This window comes from Fundulus heteroclitus, unplaced genomic scaffold (assembly GCF_011125445.2).
Source record: "Fundulus heteroclitus isolate FHET01 unplaced genomic scaffold, MU-UCD_Fhet_4.1 scaffold_41, whole genome shotgun sequence".
In the NCBI taxonomy this organism is placed as follows: Eukaryota; Metazoa; Chordata; class Actinopteri; order Cyprinodontiformes; family Fundulidae; genus Fundulus; species Fundulus heteroclitus.
In genome coordinates this window covers 79925-102444 of record NW_023396824.1, presented here as the reverse complement: position 1 = coordinate 102444, position 22520 = coordinate 79925, and the positions used below count along the sequence as shown (strand labels likewise).

General features: G+C 38.5%; 1 protein-coding gene and 1 long non-coding RNA gene across 3 annotated transcripts in view; both read left to right on the top strand.

The window, feature by feature from the left end:
* Nucleotides 1-972: 972 nt before the first annotated feature.
* On the top strand, nucleotides 973-10990 carry LOC118560278. 2 transcript variants are annotated; one of them, XR_004929239.1, is made up of 2 exons: nucleotides 973-5847; nucleotides 8878-10990. It is a non-coding gene; the product is annotated as an uncharacterized LOC118560278 (long non-coding RNA). The 2 variants fall into 2 exon arrangements; XR_004929238.1 differs by having other exon boundaries at nucleotides 973-5869.
* A 7094-nt stretch (nucleotides 10991-18084) lies between these two features.
* The window catches only part of LOC110367755 (NACHT, LRR and PYD domains-containing protein 12-like), an 80013-nt gene continuing 75577 nt past the window's right edge, over nucleotides 18085-22520 (top strand). Inside the window, exon 1 of the mRNA XM_036131189.1 lies at nucleotides 18085-18185. The gene's annotated coding sequence lies outside the window, so the exon portion shown is untranslated. The remainder of the gene's footprint in view (nucleotides 18186-22520) is intronic.

Below are 22520 nucleotides of genomic sequence, written 5' to 3'. Positions count from 1 at the left end.
ACTTTCCATCAAGGACACTTGCCTGCCGGAGGACGGCCTTCATGGACATACAGATTTCCACACAACATGCACCCAGACACACATATGCTCACAAATACAGATGACTTACCCGACCAGAACTCAAATGTTTACCTTCTGCATATATGTGTCTCGTCATTGATTGTGCTTTTTGTGCAAATGAGGTTTTTTTGTCGGATGCTTCACATTTTGTGTGGAAACACAAATTGTGCAGCACCTGTCTTTTTTCTCTCCTCCACTAGCCCAGTGTAAATCTTTTTTCAACAGATCTCAAGGCAGCGCCTAGGGACCCCGTGTAAAGCGGGGTCTGGGGCAGTTTGGGGAACGCACCTCACGGCTAGCGCTCATGTAGCAGCGGCCGACTGGGTGTGTTCCTGGCAACGCAAGGCCTCAGTCAATCGTTCCCCCAAAATGTTTGTTAAGTGTATGTGATGGACGGTTGTACTGGAACTGAAATTTCGATTGTAATGCAAATTGCAGTTGACTAATAAAATTGATTGATTGATTGATTGATAGTTATAATTTTTGTCAAAAAGAAAAGTTTTAAGATTAGTCTTAAAAGTAGACAGGGTGTCTGCCTCATGGACCAAAACTGGGAGTTGGTTCCACAGGAGAGGAGCCTGATAGCTAAAGGATCTGCCTCCCATTCTACTTTTAGAGACTCTAGGAACCACCAGCAGACCTGCGGTCTGAGAGCGAAGTGCTCTGTTAGGAACATACGGGGTAATCAGAGCTCTGATATATGATGGAGTTTGATTATGAAGGGCTTTATACGTTAGAAGAAGAATTTTAAATTCTATTCTTGATTTAACAGGAAGCCAATGAAGGGAAGCTAAAATTGGAGAAATATGATCCCTCTTGTTGATTTTCATCAGAACTCTTGCTGCAGCATTTTGGATCAGCTGAAGGCTTTGAACTGCATTTTGTGGAATTCCTGATAGTAAAGAATTGGCGCCCAACGTGGGGCAAAACAAGGGAGAGGAAAAAAAGGCTTTCCACAGCACCTACCTCCAGTGGCAAAACGGGGCCCATTGAGAAACAGAAAAGAGGAGGTAAGTTAAGCATACCTCTCTCTCTTTATTTTATTTATTTATTTATTTATTTTAACATAAGATTTGCCACACAGAGGTTCTGCTTTGGAAAGAATGTATTGATTTTAAAGGCGAGACAAGTGAGGCATTGCTGCTTCTTTTTGTGACCACCAGTTGTAATTTTCCGCGGAAAATGGATTGTCATAAAATACGAAAAGATGAGGAACGTGGATTCCAACACAATTGACAAACTCGACAATCTTAATGAAGTGACATGTGACTCCCAGCCGCTTTAATCGTACGTCTCGTTAGAAAACGCTAGTATGACGACGAATAGAAAATGGATCGGACCATGACGGTTTAAGCTGAAGTTTTCTAATATATATAACTTTTTAGAATCAAAAAATCATCATGAGGGTGATTTTAGAAACATGGGCTGGTCGGAGTCTTAAGAGGTGAAGCCTCTGAGTAAGCCGTTCTCTCTAGCTCGTACCCGTTTGTACGTGCGAGTATTTGAAAGATCGGGCCGAACTGAAGTTGTTTTGTGAAGCTGAGATCTCCGGTTTAGGCTTTGAGGTGAGAAGAAACCTCCGATTAAATTTGAAATAGTAGGCCTGTTTTGACTTGTTACTCCCAGCCGCTTTAATCGTACGTCTCGTTAGAAAACGCTAGTATGACGACGAATAGAAGATGAATCGGACCATAACGGTTTAAGCTGAAGTCTTCTAATATATATATCTTTTTAGAATAAAGAAATCATTGTAAAAGGTTGGTTTCATAAATGTCCGGCTGGTCGGAGTATTAAGAGGTAGAGCCTCTTTGAGAAGTGAAGCGTGAAGCGCTGTACATGGCCGATTGGAGGTTCGACTTGCGAGTGACTCCAATGAGATGTGGCCTTAGTGAACTGCAGTTGTTTTGTGAAGCTGAGATCTCTGGTTTAGGCTTTGAGGTGAGAAAAACCTCCGGTTAAATTTTGAAATAGTAGGCCTGTTTGGTGCATGCAGATTTTTTTTTTTCGGGCGAGGCCCTAGTTGTAAGCGCTTGTAAAAGAGAAATGAGGTTTCTCTTGGATCATCAGTGTGTCTTAAAGAGTTAACTGCAGTCTGGGTTGTTTGAGTACTCTGGTTTAGGTAACGAGGTGAAAACCTCCTATTAAATTTGACATAGAAGGCCTGTTCTAAAGCACGTGCAGTATGAACTTTTTTTTTACTCTTGTTTTTCTCCTTGTATTATGGGTCCTTTAAAATTAAAAGCCAAAATTCACTGTGCGCACATATATAAAATAAGAGAATTGGACATCTGGACCATCAGGAAAGCCACTAGTTTCCCAAAGAAGTGAGATGAGAGAAATGATTCTGAAATGAGCGATCAGGAGAGAGTTTGAGATGCGTGTGCATGAGACGTCTATTTGTGAGTCTATATGAGAGCTCTGTTTGACAAAAAAAAGCATGTATGGAACTGAGTTTGTTTGCTGTATATTTGTTGTTCTCTTAAAAGTCGCATTGTCTGAATTAAGGGTAAAGTTTGTCATATTTGATGAGGAAAAGTGCATGAAAACTTATTTTTCTGTAAGGAGATATTGCTGGACCAGGGTGGGTGTATTTGTTGAGCTGCAGTATTGACCCTCCCCCCCCCCCTTGTGGAGGCCCCAGCGACTTTGTCCCCCCACTTCGTCAGTGAGAGCCTGCTTTCGCTCTGCTCTCCCCCGGCCAAAGAAGAAAAAAAAAAAAACTTGAGGGTAGAGTTTGAATTGGAAGAGTATCTTACAAAAAAAAAAAAAAAAAAACTATAACCCCTTGGTACCTCCTTGGCAACCCTTCTCGTTTGCCAACTTAAACTCACTCTGTTCAAAGAACATTAACCCATTAATAACCCTACTGTCGACATTTGGGTTTACTAGATCGATCCATGATTTTGAGTTTGAGTTGGGGCCTACTTAGAATGGATGTTTAATTGGACGTGTGATGTGATGTATGGGGTTATTTGAATGGGTGAAATGCATGTGATAAGGTATTAACACTGCATGTTTGGCTTTAAGCATTAACAGTTGCTTCAATCGTAATGCAGAGCAAACTCGCTGTGTAAAAGCAGACACACACACACACGCGCATGCTTTTAAATAACTGCTGACAAGCAACTAGAAACGCAAAACTATTTATAGCAATTAATAGAATAAATGCCGGCAAGATTATCTATAACATACAAAAGTTTGTGTTTGTGTAAATGTTGTCTAAATGTTGTGTACGTCTGTCTCTAAGTGTTGTTTAGGGGTATTTTGTGCAAATGTTTAATCTATGTGTGAAGGCGGTTTACTGACAGTTGTCTGACGTTTGTCTGTGCTATCGCAGTATGTTTTAATAATGATGTTGACAAGCATTATTAACGTAATGAAATAGTGGATCAACGAGAATTTATTATTGTAAACAAGGGTCAAAAGTTTTAGCTGTCCACAATGCCTGATGTCTCAGTATTCACAAAAGTCCGGACTGAAGTGAATGTTGGCGAATTGCCTTGAGATTATGCATTGGATTGCACTAAATTCTTAGGAATACTGGGGTGTCAGTCAGGCTGGAACTCAATTGTGAGGTTGATTAAAAGAAATCATCATCCATAAGCATTCGTCAGTATCAGGAGTATTAGAGAGAAAAACCATGAATGATGTCTGTGTATTATGTGATAATGATGTCTTAAGAACTAGGATCATTAGACTATTGGTATATTTACGGTAACATATACTTGAGTTAATGGTTTAGATAATTAAAGTGTAAATATTACTGAACTTTGCGGTTATGCAAAAAACTTTGGAAGTGGTTGTGTCTCTCCTCTCCTAAATTCCATGATTGACACAATGCCAGGAGCTGCAGAGCTCTGAGAGCAAACTGCAGAGAGGAGAGGAGAGCAGCAGAAGGGGGGGCTGAGACTCCCGACTGCACATGGGCGACCCTAGAAAAAACAGGGCCCCAACATATTTGACGTCTGTCGAATCACTATGAATCAATAAACCATAAAATTTAAGGAATATGGGAAATCTGGATAATTAACAATAACTTAAACGGGAAACTGAAAAGGAGGCTTGTGATAAAAAGGTACTTCTAAATTAGTTCACCTTTGGTTGGTTCACCATTGGGACTGGTTATTAAAATACAAGTTTAATGTAAGCAACAGCTAAATATTGCAGCATTAACAGTGATTAATAAGGTCTAATTTGAATAGAATTAGAGTTGTCAAAGAATAGGTTGTGATAATTGTCATCCTTACTAAAAATAATAAAATAAAATAACTTAGAGTGCGAAGTAAGATGGTGAATTAATTATTTTGCCATTGGGAAACCTCCTTGAATTTATGTGATAACATCCAAAATTATAAAATGACTTCAGAAAATTGGTTAATTTCGTTGCAGGGAAAGTAATGAACAAAATAGAACATAAGAAAACTTAAGGAATCAACTCATTAATCTCTAAATGGTGGATCTGATGAAAAGGGTTGCACACGCTGAAATGGCACTGAAGGAGAAATGCCTAATGAGGTTTGTCAACACGGAGAACCAGAACAAAATCTTCCTCAGCTGGAGTCCTGTATGGATTCCAGAGCACTGGCTCAATGGCTGCTCAGACATGGAGCAGCGAAGGACGCTCAGGCCGTCAGGAAACACGGCTGAGCAAAGGAAGCGGTCTCCACATCTGTTGACAATGACCAGGAAAAAGAGCTGCAGCACACTGATATTTGTGAAAACCCAGCAACTGAAGGTCCACCACAAGAATTAGCACAATCCAATCGATTTAATTAATTCTGGAGGTAAAGTAAAACAAACATTGAGAATGGCAACTAGTTACTATAAAGTAACAAAATTACATAAGTGGCTAAAATTAAATTGTCCAGTGTAATTATTAACAGAAAATTCCCCTTCCTCAGTAAAGTTAACATTTTATTTTATTCCTTTGAAGGTAAACCAGCAGATTGTTGAATAATAAAGACGATGGTTTCTCCTATGACAAAGTAATTAATTACCTCATGTACTGTTAATTCGGAAATAGGCACTTTTAAGAAGAGGATAGCAGGTTTTGAGCATTACAGAACAAATTAAGTATTCAACACTAGAGTGTCACGTTATGATTAAATGACACGAGTTGATTGGGAAAGCAATAACGTATGTATTTGAAAACAATTATTCTGCAAGCATTGTTAAAATACATAAACACTAGAAAAAGATTATAGTCATAAAGTAAAAGAATTTGGTTTGAAGAAATTTCAGAAATAGTATTGAACCCTGAGAACTAAGTACTTTTATTTATTTCCTTTAAACTTTAGACAAAAGAAGGACATGTTATTATTACTAACTTCTCTTTGCCATTATACTAATATTCTTAAAGTGGTTTGGAACAAATTCAGCGAAGAAACACAAATCACAAGCCTCTGCTCAGTTCAGTGAGTATTTTATTTCAGTAATTAAAACCTTGGGTAAAAGTGAATCAATCTGTGACAGCAACCCGTTTTTGGTATAACTATAAAAATCCTAATGTAAAAGGATACATGGTGTACTTGTAAATGCTTCATTTGAAAATTGAGTTTCTCACCAGGTAAACAGACTCAGCCAAAATAAAAAAGAGTAAATCACCGGATTTAATAGAGTAATGACAGGACCAGGTTTTGATTGCATGCTTGGCATTAACAACTCAGTCCTGATTGAGAGCACTAACTGTTCTGTCTTCAGTCCTGTTTTTCAGAAGTTGAGATTCTGTCCGGTTCTGGCCACCCTTTTTCTGATGGAAGATACATCAAAAAGACGAGAAGAACAGCTGTAAATTGAGCATGGAGAGACGGTATGATAAATTATAAAGGTTGATGACATGTAAGGTTGATGTCAACCTCTGATTTAAGCAATCAAATTTTCAAGTGACTTAGATAGATTTCTCTGGCAAAGCATTGTCAAAAGGTTAGTGCAATAGTTGTTCGCGTAAACATATTATTTAATGTCACATGGATGCTTGTGATCATTCCGGTAGGACATAGAAAGCTAATATTATAACTTAAATCTAGGTATTACCTTTGATGAAAGTAGGTTTCCAGGCAATAACTTAGGAAAAAAAGGAAACTTAACTATTATTAAAAAGAAATGTGAATAACAACTGTTATACGAACAAGATGTGGAAGATTATTTAGCTATTTCTGGGAACAGTTCCACAAACGTTGATCAACAGATAACTTTATCTTAGCAGTTGACCTCTGTTGGTAAACACAGGGTGTCATGTTCTGGACTTTTGCTCCCCTTGCCTCGCTAGCGAGGACACACAGACCTTAGATGTTTTCCCAACTTCTGTACAGATATTTCCTAATCTCGGCAAAGAAAACTGAAAATAAACAATGTTAAACTAGTTATTGAGTAGTAAATTGGGTTACATTGCTGAAACAAAATTTTAAGTATTTTAAATAAGGTTACTTTTTTTCTCGAAACTGTAATATTATCATTATTAAAAGAGAAGCAAACATTAGCCTGAATTATCTTAAACTTGGAAGAGACCTGAAGTTTCAATGTGATGTTCCTATTAACTCTGCCATAATTCTACTTAAAAGGAAAATAAAAATGTAGGCACTTCTCTATAAAAAGGATGAGAAAGAAAAAGACGAGTTATACGCTACTTCATAAAGAATGTGTAAGCAGGAAACGACAAGAGAAGGTAAACTTATTAAACTTATTAAATCTGGCAATGGTACGCAACTCTCATTGCACAATTATCCAAACAGTTGGACAAACAACAAACTACTATTTGGAAAGAAAAAAAAAAAAAAACAATTTCACTAATGGTGCACATGCTGACTTATAAAGTATTTATGGTTGCAAAAAGCAAATTATCTTGCAGAAAATATGTAAGTTCCAGAGATTTACAACAGGCAAATTGAACAGGATAAGTGTACGCAGAACAAAACATATCTGATTAATCTTGGAATTGCAAAAAAGGATAAGGACAAAGGGTTATGTGTAAGTTATATTTTAGTACTGTGAATGGAATTATAAACAATTCTGACTAAATTACCCGAGTACTAAAAGAGGAAAAACTGGTGATGAAGTTCCAAACCTTTTACGGAGAAATAGAGCAGATATTACACATATGGAAAGTAATTGCACCCCACGGTCTATGCAGTCTATGTCTGCCTAGTCTCTGAATTTATTTCATTCTAGCGTCCCTTCTAAATTATCCCATAGCAGCTGACAGTTAGAAAAACTTTGGCAGTTTATCCTACTATATGAGAAACGTAAAACTATTCATTAAGTGACTATTTGCTTAACATTTATTTCTTGTTTTTTCACTTTTGAGCTTTCATAGACAAGTAGTCGTTACAAATACCTTAAGATGGAGATGAAGAGTTGTTCATTCACAAGTTTGGAAAGAAGTTTGGTAAACATTAGTGAGGTCGGACTGACCTCAGAGTAAAGAGAGCGATAACATTGTTTAACTGTAGTGTTCCAAAGATAAGTCAAGTAGCGGAATTAATCGGTCGGTTTGTGCTTTTGAGCCAAAACGTTTACCAGGAGTGAAGACCGGGCTGCCAACAGCTGGAGACATCTGGACACTATCTGGCTGCTTAGTTACTGTTACACAAAGACTTACGAGGACCACTTAGGAATAAAGTGACAAAACATGAGTTAAGCATTCAATAAAGCGGCATACTGGTTATTAGTGTCTAATTTAGAGTTGAGAAAAGAAGCGGCAGATGGAGAGGACGTGACCAATACAGACCATAAAAACTCAGACCTATGTAAAATCATGACAACTAAAACAGTTTAGGATGTGAGGGTTTTTGAGAAAGCTGGAGTAAATGTACTAATTCTTGAATATTCTTGTCAACCGCTCGCACATTAATGAGTCAATGGCTGAGAAGGACGAGCTCACCAAGGAATAAAGGAGTTGATGTTTATATTGAAACTCATCGCTCTGTTTAAATAGGGAATCGTTCAGTTCAGAATGTTCCAGGCTTTAAAGAGCCATTACGTGTTCACAATATCTGAAGTCCTACACCTGGAAACACTTTCAAATTACAAATCCAGGAATGGTAATTTCTATGAGGGTTGTAGCCACATCAAAGTCTAGTCTGAATGATTAGCACAAAATCAGGTTAAAAGTAAAATTATTGTATTAAAGTCAAAGTAGGTTTAGAAGCTGATGATGCAGGATCAGTATAACAAACTATAAAAGGGAAAACCTTTTGTAAAGTGCAGGTAAGAATAGAGAGAAGACAGGGTCTTCTGGTTCTAAATCAATGATAGCGTTTAGACAGAAAACATTGAATTTTTAGATGTTTGAAGCACCGACAATAAATTACTACATACGGCATTTAAAAGGTAAATAGGCAACATGTATATTTTATTAGAGGAAAGTAAAAATCAAGCGATTACAGTTACTCTGATGGACACCATGACCATAATATTGTGGTTAAGGACATAAGGGGGGTGTTTAGAAGTTATTGGCATACTTGCTTAAAGACTAGTGGGAGTACATTAATTAACACTAAATAAGAAGTTAAACTCAACGTGGAAGTAAATACTATTTAGTGGTTTAAACTAAACATTATTGAATGAATCTGAGCAGTCGGTTACATTTTTGGATTAGGATTCCAGTGCAGTAAAGAGTAATGAATAATTGAAACTTTTTTTCTAAATTCCTGAACAACAGAGAATAGAAACATATCACTTAGTTTTACTTAGTTCTGGAAGGAAAAGGGGGCCTTACCTTCTAACACTTCTTCTTCTTTTCTTCTACTTTTGCTTCTTTATCGTGCATGAAAACCCTGGTCACTAAATTTTAATCGTAAAGATGGATATTTCTGCTAGAGATATCTTTCAGGAGCAGACGGAGAGCAGATTTGCACAGGAGAATGGCTGAATCTGGGTACTGGCAGAGTAAGCCCTGTGCACATATCCTTCTAAATTGTGAATTTTGATGAATGATTTTGTGACAAATGAGGACATTGTAAACCTTTTTTGATAAATATGTGTAAGGTCACTATTTTGCCGTTGATGTGGACTTTAAGTTCTAAATGTGCTCATGTATTTTTTATTTTTCTACTGTTCCTATGTCCTGGAGTGGAGCATGGTTCATGGAGGATGGGATGAATTGTCACCGAAGCGGACTTTCATGTATGGGCTGATAATATAATGAGAAAAGGTGATGTTATTAGAAAACAATTCGAACAATTTTTCAGTAAGACCATTGCTTTAGCTGCTACAGGTTGCATGTTATGCTGTGGCTGAACATTCTACATTATTTTCAAACATTATGTTCTCTATGTTCTTAATATTTTGTTTTTAATTGAGTCGGCATAGCTGTTGTTTTTGTTTTGATTTAAGCTTTCAGGTGAGCGATCTTGGAAGGTATTTAAATTTGGAAGTTCAAGTCAAATACACACAAAAAGATCATGTTGCAGGATAAGTTAAGGTGCAATTACGTATAAACAGAGTGTTGTAATGTTATTAGTGAATTCTTACAACTTATACTCAGTACGAGTTGAGATGAAACTAAAAATGAAATCAGATGGACACTAAACATCAATGTTAAAGAAAATGTACATTAGCCCCATTGGCATTTAAAGGATATCATCATGAGACTAGTGAAGACTCTGAGCTGGGAAACCATTGTAATATACGATACTGGTTAGTTTTTCCTGTCTCCTTAGGGCGACCCAGGGACGTAGAAGGGCGGGGTCCCTCTTTGTGTGCTGGACTAAGGGACTCAGATGTTTGCAACAGAGGGGGCCCTGCACCAGGACTGTGAGAAAGCAGTGCAATTTAATCAAAGGACCTTGGAGAGCGACATATGGTGTCAGCGACATGAGGACAAGAACTTTGCCACACTACGAAGCTGCCAATCCCATCAAATGTTACAAATTCTGATTTTATCTATGCTATGCTAAATCCCTGAAGTTTTTGATTTATGATAAGGTGTAGGATGGGTATATTTTTTAGGAAGATGTTTTTGGGTGGTAACCATAGAAACTGAATGATGATATTATACTATTCTAATTTTTTTAATTTTGCTTAATATGTTTGTCTTCTTTCCTGTTATTTTTAAGATGTTTATGTTTTTTGACGACATTGTGAGTACCATGGCTGGGTTTCTGAGCCATGCTGGTCGGTCAGGTGGTCGGCTGGCGGACGCCCGTGGGGGAGGGGTCCATGCAACAGTTTTTACCCTGAATGAACACATAAATACCAGCGACAGGGATTTTTCGGTTGCATATGGTCAGAAATAACTGGCATATGGAAAAACAATGGACATTTTGTACATTCGTATATAGTTGAGTGCATGTTTTTATTTTATTCTACATTTACGACCATACATTACCAATTTTTCTTTGTTCTTTTTTTCTGTTTGATAATCAGAGCAAGTATTTTTACCCTTTTATATTCCTCTAGTGCTCCACAATTACATTATTCCGTTTTTCTTATAGTTCCCAGTGTGATTTTCCCTTGATATGGCTCACGTAAGTGAGCCAAGGGGGGATGTATGGACGAATTCATCTTTTATTATTGCCAAGATTGAATCCAGGTTGTCTTAATAACAGAAATCACTGCCCAAGGAATGATTAGTTCTAGAATATTTGTACTGAATCACAACAAGGTAAAGTAAGGCCAAAGGAACTTTAGTTAAACTACTCTTGGCTCTTACTCTGTTTCTGTCTTTTTCCAAAGTTCTGGTTATAAGACTTCCTAGAAATGGAAGAGCACACACCATTTCACACACACACCCCTCCAACTAGGGAGGGAGGGCTTTTGGTCCAGAGCAGTGCCTGTACACAGTAAGATATCATGTTCCTATTTACGTCATACTGTATCCCTATAAAGGCTGAAAGTTACCCCATATTGTTGGGATTGTTGGGACTGCTGTGAAATGAAGATGATTGTAAGTCCAGAATAAACGAATCCCCCTGCTGGTCATTGAAGAGAAGCTGTGGTGTCTGGTCTCGTCTGTCTGTTTTTTAAGGTTAAACCCTCTCCCACATAGTCCAGCCTTGAAGTAACAAATGCATGGACCAGTTTTTCAGCATCACCCCTGGACAGAATGTTTCTAATTTTGGCGATATTCCGGAGGTGAAAAAAGGAAACTCTGGAAACCTGTTTAATATGGGATTTAAATGACATGTCTTGGTCAAAAATAACACCAAGATTTTTTACTTTATTACCAGAGGCCAGGTTAATGCCACCCAGATTAAGTGATTGGTTAAGAAGTTTATTTTTTGAGGACTCTGGCCCAAAGATTAAAACTTCGGTCTTGTCAGAATTTAGATGCAGGAAATTTAAAGTCATCCAGCTTTTGATGTCATCAAGACATGACTGCAGTCGAAGTAATTGATTGGATTCATCAGGATTTATGGATAAATATAGCTGAGTATCATCAGCATAACAGTGGAAATTAATCCCATGCTGTCTGATAATTTTGCCTATCGGAAGCATATATATAGTAAAGAGAATTGGTCCAAGGACTGAACCCTGTGGTACTCCACAGGTGACCCTAGAGTTTGAGGAAGATTTATTATTAACATGAACAAATTGGAATCTGTCTGACAGATAAGATTTAAACCAGCCTAATGCTTTCCCCTTAATCCCTACAGTATGTTCAAGTCTTTGTAGGAGAATATTGTGATCAACTGTATCAAACGCAGCACTGAGATCTAACAGGACAAGTACAGACAGAAGTCCATTATCTGACCCATGAGAATATCATTAGTGACCTTCACCAGAGCTGTTTCAGTGCTATGATGAGCTCTGAAGCCTGACTGAAACTCCTCAAGTAGGTCATTACTTTGTAAATGTTCACAAAGTTGATTAGCAACTACTTTCTCAAGAATTTTAGATAAGAAAAGAAGATTAGATATAGGTCTGTAATTTACTAACTCATCTTGATCAAGAGAAGGTTTCTTAAGTAAAGGTTTAATAACAGCTACTTTCAAAACCTGTGGTACATATCCATTTACTAAGGATAGATTAATCATGTCTAAAATAGGGCCACTGATCAAAGGGAATATGTCCTTAAACAACTTGGTTGGGATTGGGTCTAACATACAGGTAGAAGGTTTAGATGAAGCTAAAATTTTAGATAGCTCAGAAAGCTCTACTGCTTCTAAACAGTTCAAACACTGCACAGATTCTAAAGATTCCTCCAATGCTGCCTCACTTACTGAGGACGAGGTAATCATGTTTGGGAGGATGCCAATTATTTTATTTTTAATGGCAATGGTTTCACCACCAGGTTCGTTTTTGACAGATCAATAACTGTGTTAGATGTCTCATTTTGCACACACTGTGATGGTGGAGACTTCTCTGGAGTGGGGTGAGATCCACTGTGTAACAAATGGCTGGTAATGGCCTCACCAATTTGGCTCCCTATTTCACCGATGAGGTCACGTAACTGTTGCATGGTGTTTTCATTATTAGTTACAGGGGTGGAAAACTGAGGCTCCAGTGGAGGTATCTCAAAAACCTCTTCTGTTTCTGATGAACTCTCATCAATCATTTGAGTACTACTCTGGACTAACAGCCCTCTGCCACGCCCAACTACTGGTGTGAAAACATTGAAGGTACTATGACCTCTGCCTGCCATGTTGCATACAGTACAAAAGCAGTAATGTAAAAAAAATTGAACCAAAAGGGTTTCACAGTTCACAAAAAAATGGCTTCGACAAAACTAATATAGTGATGTGACTGATTGTTTAAAGTCTCTGTATTTAGAAAAGCGATCGTAACCTCGACAGTGATGAACAAGATCCGCAGGTCGACCAACTGGATGACATCAGCGTCACTAGGACACAGCTGAACCCTCGGCGGTCGGCAGTGGCTAACCAATGGATCCGGAGTTGTCACCGCACCAAATGTAACTGTTGTAGAAAGAATCACACCAGAATCACTCTGGAATCAGCTCTGCGTTGTTTTATTCCTGTTTAAAACAAGATTACAGTCAGCACAGTTCTTGGGCTCTGGCTTTCCCACGCACACCTCTAAATGTAATTAACGTGGGAATTAAATACCCAGTATAGTGCTGCGCTTAACATAAACAGTTGGGGAACAACATATAACTCCTGAGTTTGACAAACATACTTTTTAAGACATTTTGAATATACAAACAGAAGACAGCTTTGTACGCTTACCTCTCCCCAGCGCAACTTGGCGCGAACTGAAGAGGGCAGCGCGAACACACAGGATATGACGTAGAAACAGGAAACAAGAAAATAAAAGCTTCTCCGCCAAAATAAAATACAATTCCAGAACTAAGAAAAGCAAATAAAAATGTTTTGAGAAGGTTCATAAAATAAAATGAAATATAAATAAATAAAATTAACTCAGCTACACATTTATTTATTTTTATTTTACAATTTTGTAAACAACAGTTGCTGATTAAACTGAATGTTACAACCTTGACATGATGATTATAGTTGTTTTAACGATAAATCGATCAGAAGCGCCGTGAAACCCCGCCTCTCTGGCTGCAATGCGCGCTCCCGACACAGAGGGGAACAGGCTGGCCGTTTCTTGAGCGTTCTCGTGTGCTCGTGACACGTCATCAGCCTCAGCCCGAGCACTGTTCCAATGCCGAGAACGCCAAATCGAGAGCGCGCCGAATTCCCCGGATGTTGTTCTCGCCCCACCCTCTTTATCGAGCATGCATCAGAGCACACAGACATATATACGTAGACGCGTCATTGGGCGCAGGTTCGCACGTCAATGTCACCGCCATATTGTATGTGGCAGAAAAAAAGTTGAGTTCTGTTATTGTGAACGTGGATCAGAGAAGATGCCTTCTTTCTGTGCTGCAATAAATACACACACATTATATATATATATATATATATTAGGGCTGGGCAACGATTAAAATATTTAATCGCGATTAATCGCCCTGATTAATCGCGATTAATCGCGATTAATCGCATTGTATTTACAAACTCCAAGAATGAATTCAAAAGTAGTGTAAAGAACACTTTTATTTTAATGTTCTGCTGCCATATGAACAAAAGTGTTGTAACATTTGTAGCACTTATCAGTAACACATATTTAGTGTAAAGCTCAACTTAAACATGTAAAACAAAAAATAGCAATAATAATAAATTAAAGCTTATTGCCACTGACAGGGAATTCTCTTTATGGGGAAAAAAATCTACCAAAAACAGGCAATTTCTGAGGTAACCGCAAGGAACAGCATTATCATTTTATGTTCAATACCAAAATTTAACTTGGCAGTGGTTACAACTAACTTGTTTCTGTCATATTCCATGCTGGAAGAACTTTAAACTGAAATGCTTGCTAGCTCGATATGCTTGCGTTACTTGCGTTTATTTGACGTTAACACGCGGTTTTTTGTTGTTGCTTTCTCGCGTTCATATAGTGAATGGCAGGGAAAAACAGGCAAAAACACATGGATACTTTGAAGAGAGAAGCGACTTCACCGACGGCGTCTAAGCAGACCCCCCCGCTCCGCACAAAACTTGTTTCGGCCGCCAACTCACCGCCTCGCCTCGCCTAAGCTCGCTCGCGGTACCTGCGGGAAACACCGCCTTCCGCATGTCGGCTTTGTTTTTTTCCGGCCAGCACCTTTCTTCCTCTTTGAATCTGAGGCTGGGCTGACAGCGAGGTTATTGGCGCATTATCGCCACCTACTGTTCTGATTCAAACCCCTACACCGCAGCAACAGACCTTTACAAAATAAAAGCATGTGACACTCATTAACATGCGTTAATGCGCGTTAAAGAAAATATCGCCGTTAATAGTCTAATGAGTTAACGCAAAATTAACGCGTTAACATATATATATATATATATATATATATATATATATATATATATGTGTGTGTGTGTGTGTGTGTGTGTGTGTTATGAATATAAGGATCAATTTACTAAATCTAAACATTGTGGTCTTCATTATTTCATAAAACCGTGTCACATGTGAACCTTTAGGAACAGACTTTTTGGGTGAGTATTAAAGAGGTGAAATTAATAATATGAGGAAAAAAAGTCCTAGGTCAATAAAGTAAAAATAAACAAACAAACACAAAAGTGATAATGTTATGATAAAAACATCATATCATGAGAATTAAGGGGGAACATTTCCAGAATAATCAGTTTGCAGAATTATTTCACTCCTGGAGTAATAGGGCCAGGTTAGATTATTTTAAATATTTTTATTCTTTAGGAGAATAAATTCAGGAGAATGAAGCTAAAGGGATACGAAAATAAACTTGTAATATTATAAAAAAATATTACGAATACAAAGTATATTCAGAGATTAAAGTCCCTCTGATACTGTTTAAGTGACTGAGTAACTGCAGATTTGACACATTTAAGATGGCGGACGCTCTGACGCATCGCAGCATAGGCAGAACCCGCCCAACGACGCGTCTACTCTTATATTATGTCTATGTCAGAGCAGACTTGTGCGTTCTTCAGACTGTCCGCTTGCCCAGAATGCACCGCGGCCGCAGCTTGATTTGAGACAGCGCAAACAGAGCTCATAGCGGTAAGTTAAAAATTCCCTTTTCTGCTGCTGTTGTTGTTTAAAAGTACGTTTTAAGATCGTTTGAGGCGAGAACATTATACTTTTAAGCTTCCCTATGTGGCCTGTTTACAGAGTTAGTGCGTAATTTAAAAAAAGTAGTGTGCATAATACCGCTGGTTATGATTTATTTGTTTTGTGTTTATCTGACTGACCTGTGTTGCTTTATTAACTCAATACTTGCTGGAATAAATTATAAATGTCTCCCTAGGACGACAGCAGCATATAAAATAAATAAATAAATACATTCTATAAATGTTTTTCTTATCTAAGTGAGTTTATTCTGAGTCAGGACACGAATAATTGAGAGGAGAAAGAGGGAAAGAAAATAATAGTAATAATAGTATATGAAAAAAGACATTTATTTTATACAAATGTTTTATCTTTGGAACAGAATGAAGGTGTAATATATTCAACAAATTATTAACAGTTACTAACATGGTTTAAAACAAAGAAATAACTCCTATTAAGATCTTATACAAATAGACAACGCCTATAAACTTACAATTAAAAATAGTTGGAATGGAAATTAATTTACGCATTATTTTATGTATTTTTCCAGGTGGTGAAAAAATGAAATGAAGCAGCATGTGAACATGACTAGAACTGATCTACATTAGGTCAGGTGTAGTCATGTTCACTTAAACATGCAGCCAGCTGGAGCAGCTCCCTGTCTTCAGCTGCTGGATGGTCATCCTCCTCTGGATCAACCTCCTCATCCTCCTCTGGGTCAACCTCCTCTGGGTCAACCTCCTCATCCTCCTCTGGGTCCACCGTCTCATCCTCCACGTGCAGCTGGTCCCCTGTCTCTATACTAATACTGTGGATGATGCATCAGGCGGCGATTACTTTTGGGGCAAACGTCAGGCGGACCTCCAACGCCCTTAAGAAGATGGAACGCCACCGTGTCTTCAGACCACCAAAGGCACGCTCAACGATGTTTCTCACCTTGGTGTGGTGTCTGTTGTAGCGTGCCTCCACTTGACCTGTACCAAATATAAAATGAACTTGTAATTTAGGTAATATGCTGATATTTCTTAATGTTCTATCCAATTAATATCATCTATCAATTGTGTGTCATTGTTGGCTCTATTTAAGGACAAGAAGGTAAGAGATCTTACTGGCAAGCTGTTTCCCTATAGGATGCTCCACAGGCCAGCCAGCAGAGGGTCACCAGCACCTCTAACTCCTGTGGCCATCCATGGACCTTCTGGATGGGCAGCAGCTGAAGGAGGAGGACGATGGTGGCCCTGTTTAGCTAGAAGGCTGGTTTCAGGTCCCCTTCATTAAAAAATATTTGGAGGATTGGCACAGAGGTGTTTATCCTCACATATTCTGTTTCTGTTTCTTCCTGTAAATAAAAAATGCCAAATGTTACCATAATTGTTTTTTGTCACCTTTTCTATGCATAAAACTATACCTGCTTTAAGATAAGATAACATAAGATAGTCATTATTGATCTCACAATGGAGAAATTCACTCGTCACATCGGCTTATACAAGAAGGTGCAGATTATTATAGTTCTCAAGAAAGAAAAGGTAAAATGTATTGTAAATGTAACAAATGGCTTCCCTTCTCTGGTATTTTTACCATTTCACTGAAAAAATGGGCTGAACTAACTGCACATAATTTATAGATTAATCACTGTAAAGGTGGACAGACATAAAAATGTTTTTTTGTTTCCTTTCTTAATGATCAATGCTGTGAAGGTCAGGACGTGCAATAAAGTAGCTTAACCCTATAATTAATGTTAAAACTGGGTCTTCATTTTTATTAATATAGGAAAAATAGTCACAATTTCAACCTGATCACGTTTTTATTACCATGCTCAATGTCTTTTTAAAGATAAAAGTAGGAAATAGGCTGTCAATCTTAAAATGCCTACCAGTTGGCAATAGATGGGTGAGCAAAGCCTGCCTTCTGAGCCTCCTCTGCCACATCAATCTTCTCCTTGCTCGGATTTGCCTCCACAACTGCATCACCTCCTCTTCAGCCTGCTGGTAAAGCTGACCAACGACCGAAGCAACAGCAATATTGCTCGTATCGCTCATTTTGCTTCTACAAAGTGCTGATTTTTAAAGAAGATTCAATCGCCTCTGCTACAACAATTACAACTCCCAACAAAGAAATTACCGCTATTGCTGGTTTTATATCCACAGTTCTGTATTTTTTTTTGATATTTTATTAGACTTTTTAGAAATTAATAAAAAAACGTTTTCAATAAAATATGATGGTGTAGTGTATAAATAGTTTTGAACGTTAAAGGAATGCTCAAGCGCTGTGGGTGTGATGACGTCACGAGTACGCTTCTGTTCCAATGCACAATACGTGCTGCGTGCTCGCGTTCTCGTCAAGTCCGATCTTCCTGTGTTCTTACCGAGAACAGACTTGACGAGAACGCGAGTACGGACTCGCGTTCTCGTGAATTGAGAAACGGCAAATGTCTGTGGGAGACAAACTAACCACCTGATTTCCTGTAAATGGGTCTGGGAGGGGCAGGCTGAGCACTTCTTGGTTCTCATGTTCACTCTCAGCAGGAAGAGAAGCTCAGGCTCCATTTAGTCTCTGAAGAACAAACAGAAGAAACTGTGTCAGAATTAAAGGTAAATCATTTTATTCGAACTTTTCTTCTGCTCTCTGAGTTTTTCTTTGGGAAGTCAGAGTTCAGTTTGCTCCTCTGTTGACTCCCAGGTCTTTGTTCCAGAGAGAACTTTCTACCTGTGTCAGTAGCAGTGTTGTATAAGGTACTGAAATCTCAGAGTCAAGTAAAAGTATAAGTACCTCTCCAAAATATGACTTTGGCAAAAGTCCAAGTCACTGACTGAAATGTTACTCAAGTTAAAGTCTTAAAGTATCTGAAATGTCTTGTACTGTACTGTAAAAATAGATGTACTCAAGTAATGTAATGAAAAGTAAAAGTAAAAAGTAAAACAATGCAAATGCAGTTTAAATGACATTTTTTAGATGTTGATAAACTTTTAAGGTCAAACTCTCTTAAAATAATATAAACAGCCAAGTGCAGGAGAAATTTAAACCAAGTTTAGACAGAAAATACAACCGTTTTGTAAGCTTTCAGTTTTCCTTCTTCAAGTAAAGTCAGTGCTATGCACTTTAAAATTGTACACAACCAAGTGCAGGCAAAGGGGATGTATACTAAGAACATGGTTAAGTGATAAACCAGGCTTAGTTAACCTACAGGAAGTGTTAAACCTGCTAATAGATACACCTGTAACGTTATCAGTAGGTGGGGTCAAAACACTTTCGTTTCTCTCGCTCTCGCTTTTTTTTGTAATCAGTAGCTAAACCAAACATTTAAAATGTGTCTGAGTAAAAGTATGCAACTAAGTTTGGGTTTGGAAATATAGTGAAGTAAAAGTAAAATTTATCTAAAAAAACATTGTACTCGAGGAAAGTATAAAGTACTCCAAAATACACTTAAGTACAGTAGTGAAGTATTTTTACCTCATTACTGTACAACAGTGGTGAGCAGCTGTGTTGAGTGTTTGGTGTGAGCAGCTCTAAATGTGTTTAGAATGATGCTTTCTGGCTGTGGAGGAACAAGGACACTCAGATCTCTGCAGAAACAAAGGTTGTTGTGCTGATTTCTGTCCTGACTCTGGTTCCAGCAGCCAACCAGAAAACTGTTTATCAGAGTTCCTGAGAACAGGAAGAGACTTTTTAGTGATGCTTCCTGAGCGCTGAGCTATTATACTAATATGCTTTATGTCTTCTAGCAAAAGAAAAAGAACATTTGTCCCTTCTTTGACTCTTAAGGTGCATTTCTTCAGTTGACTTGTAGCCCTGCTGTAGGCCAGTCTGTCTCCTGATCTGCATCCACACTGCAGGTCATGCTCTGTGGATACAGGAAGCGTGCTTCCTGCCTTCAGCCTGCATCGTCCACACATGCTTTCTGTTTAGGAAAAACTCTGACTGTCTCTGTGGGTAGGACTGCATCAGTGCAGAAGTGACTATAGGACAACACAGATGATGGCAAGTCTTCCAGATCAGCGTCCTCTGTGGACACTTTCCAGTCCCTGTGTTCAATACAGGCCTGGAATCATTTCTGTTTCTGTCACAGTTGGACCTGCTCTGCTAAATAAAATCTGAAGCAAAGGGTTGTCAGCAGAAAATGTGGAGGAACTGATAAAAAGAGGTTTTTAGATGGAGATGGAGGCTCTGATCTCATATGGAAATCTAAAGATTCTTAGTGTTAGAAGAACTCTGGAAACGTTTTGTTTCCACCTGTGGAGTGAAACTGTGGATGAGACTCAGTGTAGAGATGTCCAGCATTTCTATATTTAGCTAAAACTGTGTTTAATTAAGGAGGACCTGACTAATTTATGGCTCATGTGTTTCAGTCTGTTGTATAGTAGCAGCAAGGAGTTGACTAGTTTACAAAGCTATGGATTTTATACACTTAATTTATGAAAAATTTAGTTTTACAGTTTTTATTGGTTGCTTTGACCTGTTTGAAGAAACTGGCAACCTCTCAGTTTTCATCATCACCATCTCTGCAGAGCTAAAGACACTTCTTGCTAATGAGTTAACCCATTCTCATTGGTTTGACACGTTTTCCCCACCCTTTTGCAAAACAGTTAACGCAGATGTCATTCAAGCAGTCCATTGCTTTAGCTGTGGTAGCAAAACAGAAACCATTTGTTCCAAGCTCTTAGAAACTTCTTGATCAGAATGAAATCACTGAAGCACCTGATTGACTTCTTTACACAATTTTTCAATTTGCAGTCAGTTTGCAGGCTTTACGTAAAAGGTGCCATGTTGTGTTGTTCTTTGCAAGCATGGATGGTCTAAGGCAGATGAGAGTCAGAGTAAGAGGTAGATGGGTCAGAGGAAGAAGATTATGAGGAAGAGGAATCCGTGTGTGAGGTGGAGGTGTAGCTGGAAGGGCTGAAGTTACAGATGAAATTCAGGCAACTGGTCATGTGGTAAATCATGGCCTTTCACGTAGAGGTGCGGGACAAAGAGTCCAACCTGTTCTCAACAGAAACACAGTTGCATCCATGGTAAGAGTTTTACGACGAGACAGCTGCTATTAGGCCGGTAGCTGAAAACTGTAGCGTTCACTTTCGTTCCTGTATTCGTGGAACTACTCTATTATTGTCTTAAATGATAGATCATATATTCAAATGCCTAGAATAAAAAGTTCTCCACACAAAATCGCGCACAAGGCAAGTTACAGCCAGTTTAAGACGAGAAAATGTCGTAATATTTAGGTCGCGACCGGCCGCTGCTTAACCAATCAGGTGACCTAAGTAGGTCGTGACGTCATCAAACAACATGGCGGCGCTCGTAGTAAACAAATGTGTTTATTTGGGATAGGAAGAAAATCCAGCGGAAACATTGTAAATATGGAATGTGAATGCCTTTTGCATGTTGCCGGGAATGACTGAGAACACACAGAACCATTTACTCAAACGAGGTGGGAAACTTTTCGTAGTTTTTGCCGTGTTTGGGCTGATTTAGCCGGCGATGAACGGACGATTGCCGATAACGCGCTTCCCCTCCTCTCCTTCGAATTTGATGATATACCAAGCCACATTGGCTACTACCCGACCTGTTATCGCCGATTTACCGACAGGAAGCGAATAAATGCTGCCCAGAAACGAAAGCACGAGCCCGTATCTGATGAACAGGACATTAATAAGTTGCCCTATATCCAATCACCAAAAACGACTGAGATCAAGAGAAGACATCGCCATCGGATTTGCCCCTCTTCAACAAGATAATCCAAAAGCTGGTCATAGCCAGCCAAGAAAACATGTGCTGCCAGCTGTCTGCATTATATGCAAAAAAAGAGAGAAGTTTGAGACTGTCAGGAATTCTCGCCAGAGGGTGAAACTTGTCAAGGCAGAGACTGTTGATGGTGGTAAGTTAATACTTTCTCTGTAATCTATTGTTAAATTTTTCCTTAAATTAAGTGGATGTATGACTTGTCTATATCTTTAGCCATGCGGATAGAAACATATTTAGGCCTATAGGAAAAAGGTTTAATAATGTCATCATAAAGCTTATGTTTGTTTGGCTCTGCTATGTTGATAAATGCAATTTTCTTGGAATGATGCCCCACGGTATAGATTTTTTTGTAAATATGTACCATGATGCGGTTTATATTGACGTGTCGTATAATAAATATTTTATATTTCTAGGATTGTTGCGAAAAGCAGCAGAAGCAAAGAAGGATGAGAGTGTGCTTGTACACATAAGAGATAAGGACTGTGTAGCTCTTGAGGTCTCCTATCACAGAACCTGCTATGGATCATACACCAAATTCTTGACAAGATCTAAATCAGAAAGGTATATTATGAAATTTCTCTCATTGTTACTGACAAGTTTTGAAATTAGGATTTGTTACGTTTGATGTAGACCTACCCTGATGATAAATAACTGGCACATAACATGGCCAGCCGTATGTGAGTTTTTGTTGTGCCTCTCTATTTACTCATATTTCATTTCACTTTTTAATTCCAGTCAGACACCAGATGGAAGATTGTCTGAAGGTTACAAAGAGTTTTGCAGAACCGTTGTTAAACAGAGACTGATAAGTAACCAGGAAGTTCTACGAATGTCAACATCTCATAATCGATGGTATGGCACTCATCCAGAGTTTGCAAAATATCCCAGCAACCTTTGGGGAGCTTGGTGATCTGATACTAACCCAGGTCATCCAACAAGCACAGAAGTCGGGCTGCAGGAGAGTGGATTATGTTACAGACCGTTATCCGGCCATCAGTACAAAAAACACTGAGAGAATGAGAAGAGCATCTGATGGTTCTTAAAAGATTCAGATCCATAGTAAGCAGCAAAGGACTAGTGGGGACAACAAGGAGGCACTGGAAGAATTTCTGTACTCAGGTTAGGCAGAGGGAGACTTCAAAAGTGTGAAAAAAACAATAGATGTCTATTTGACACATGGATCAATG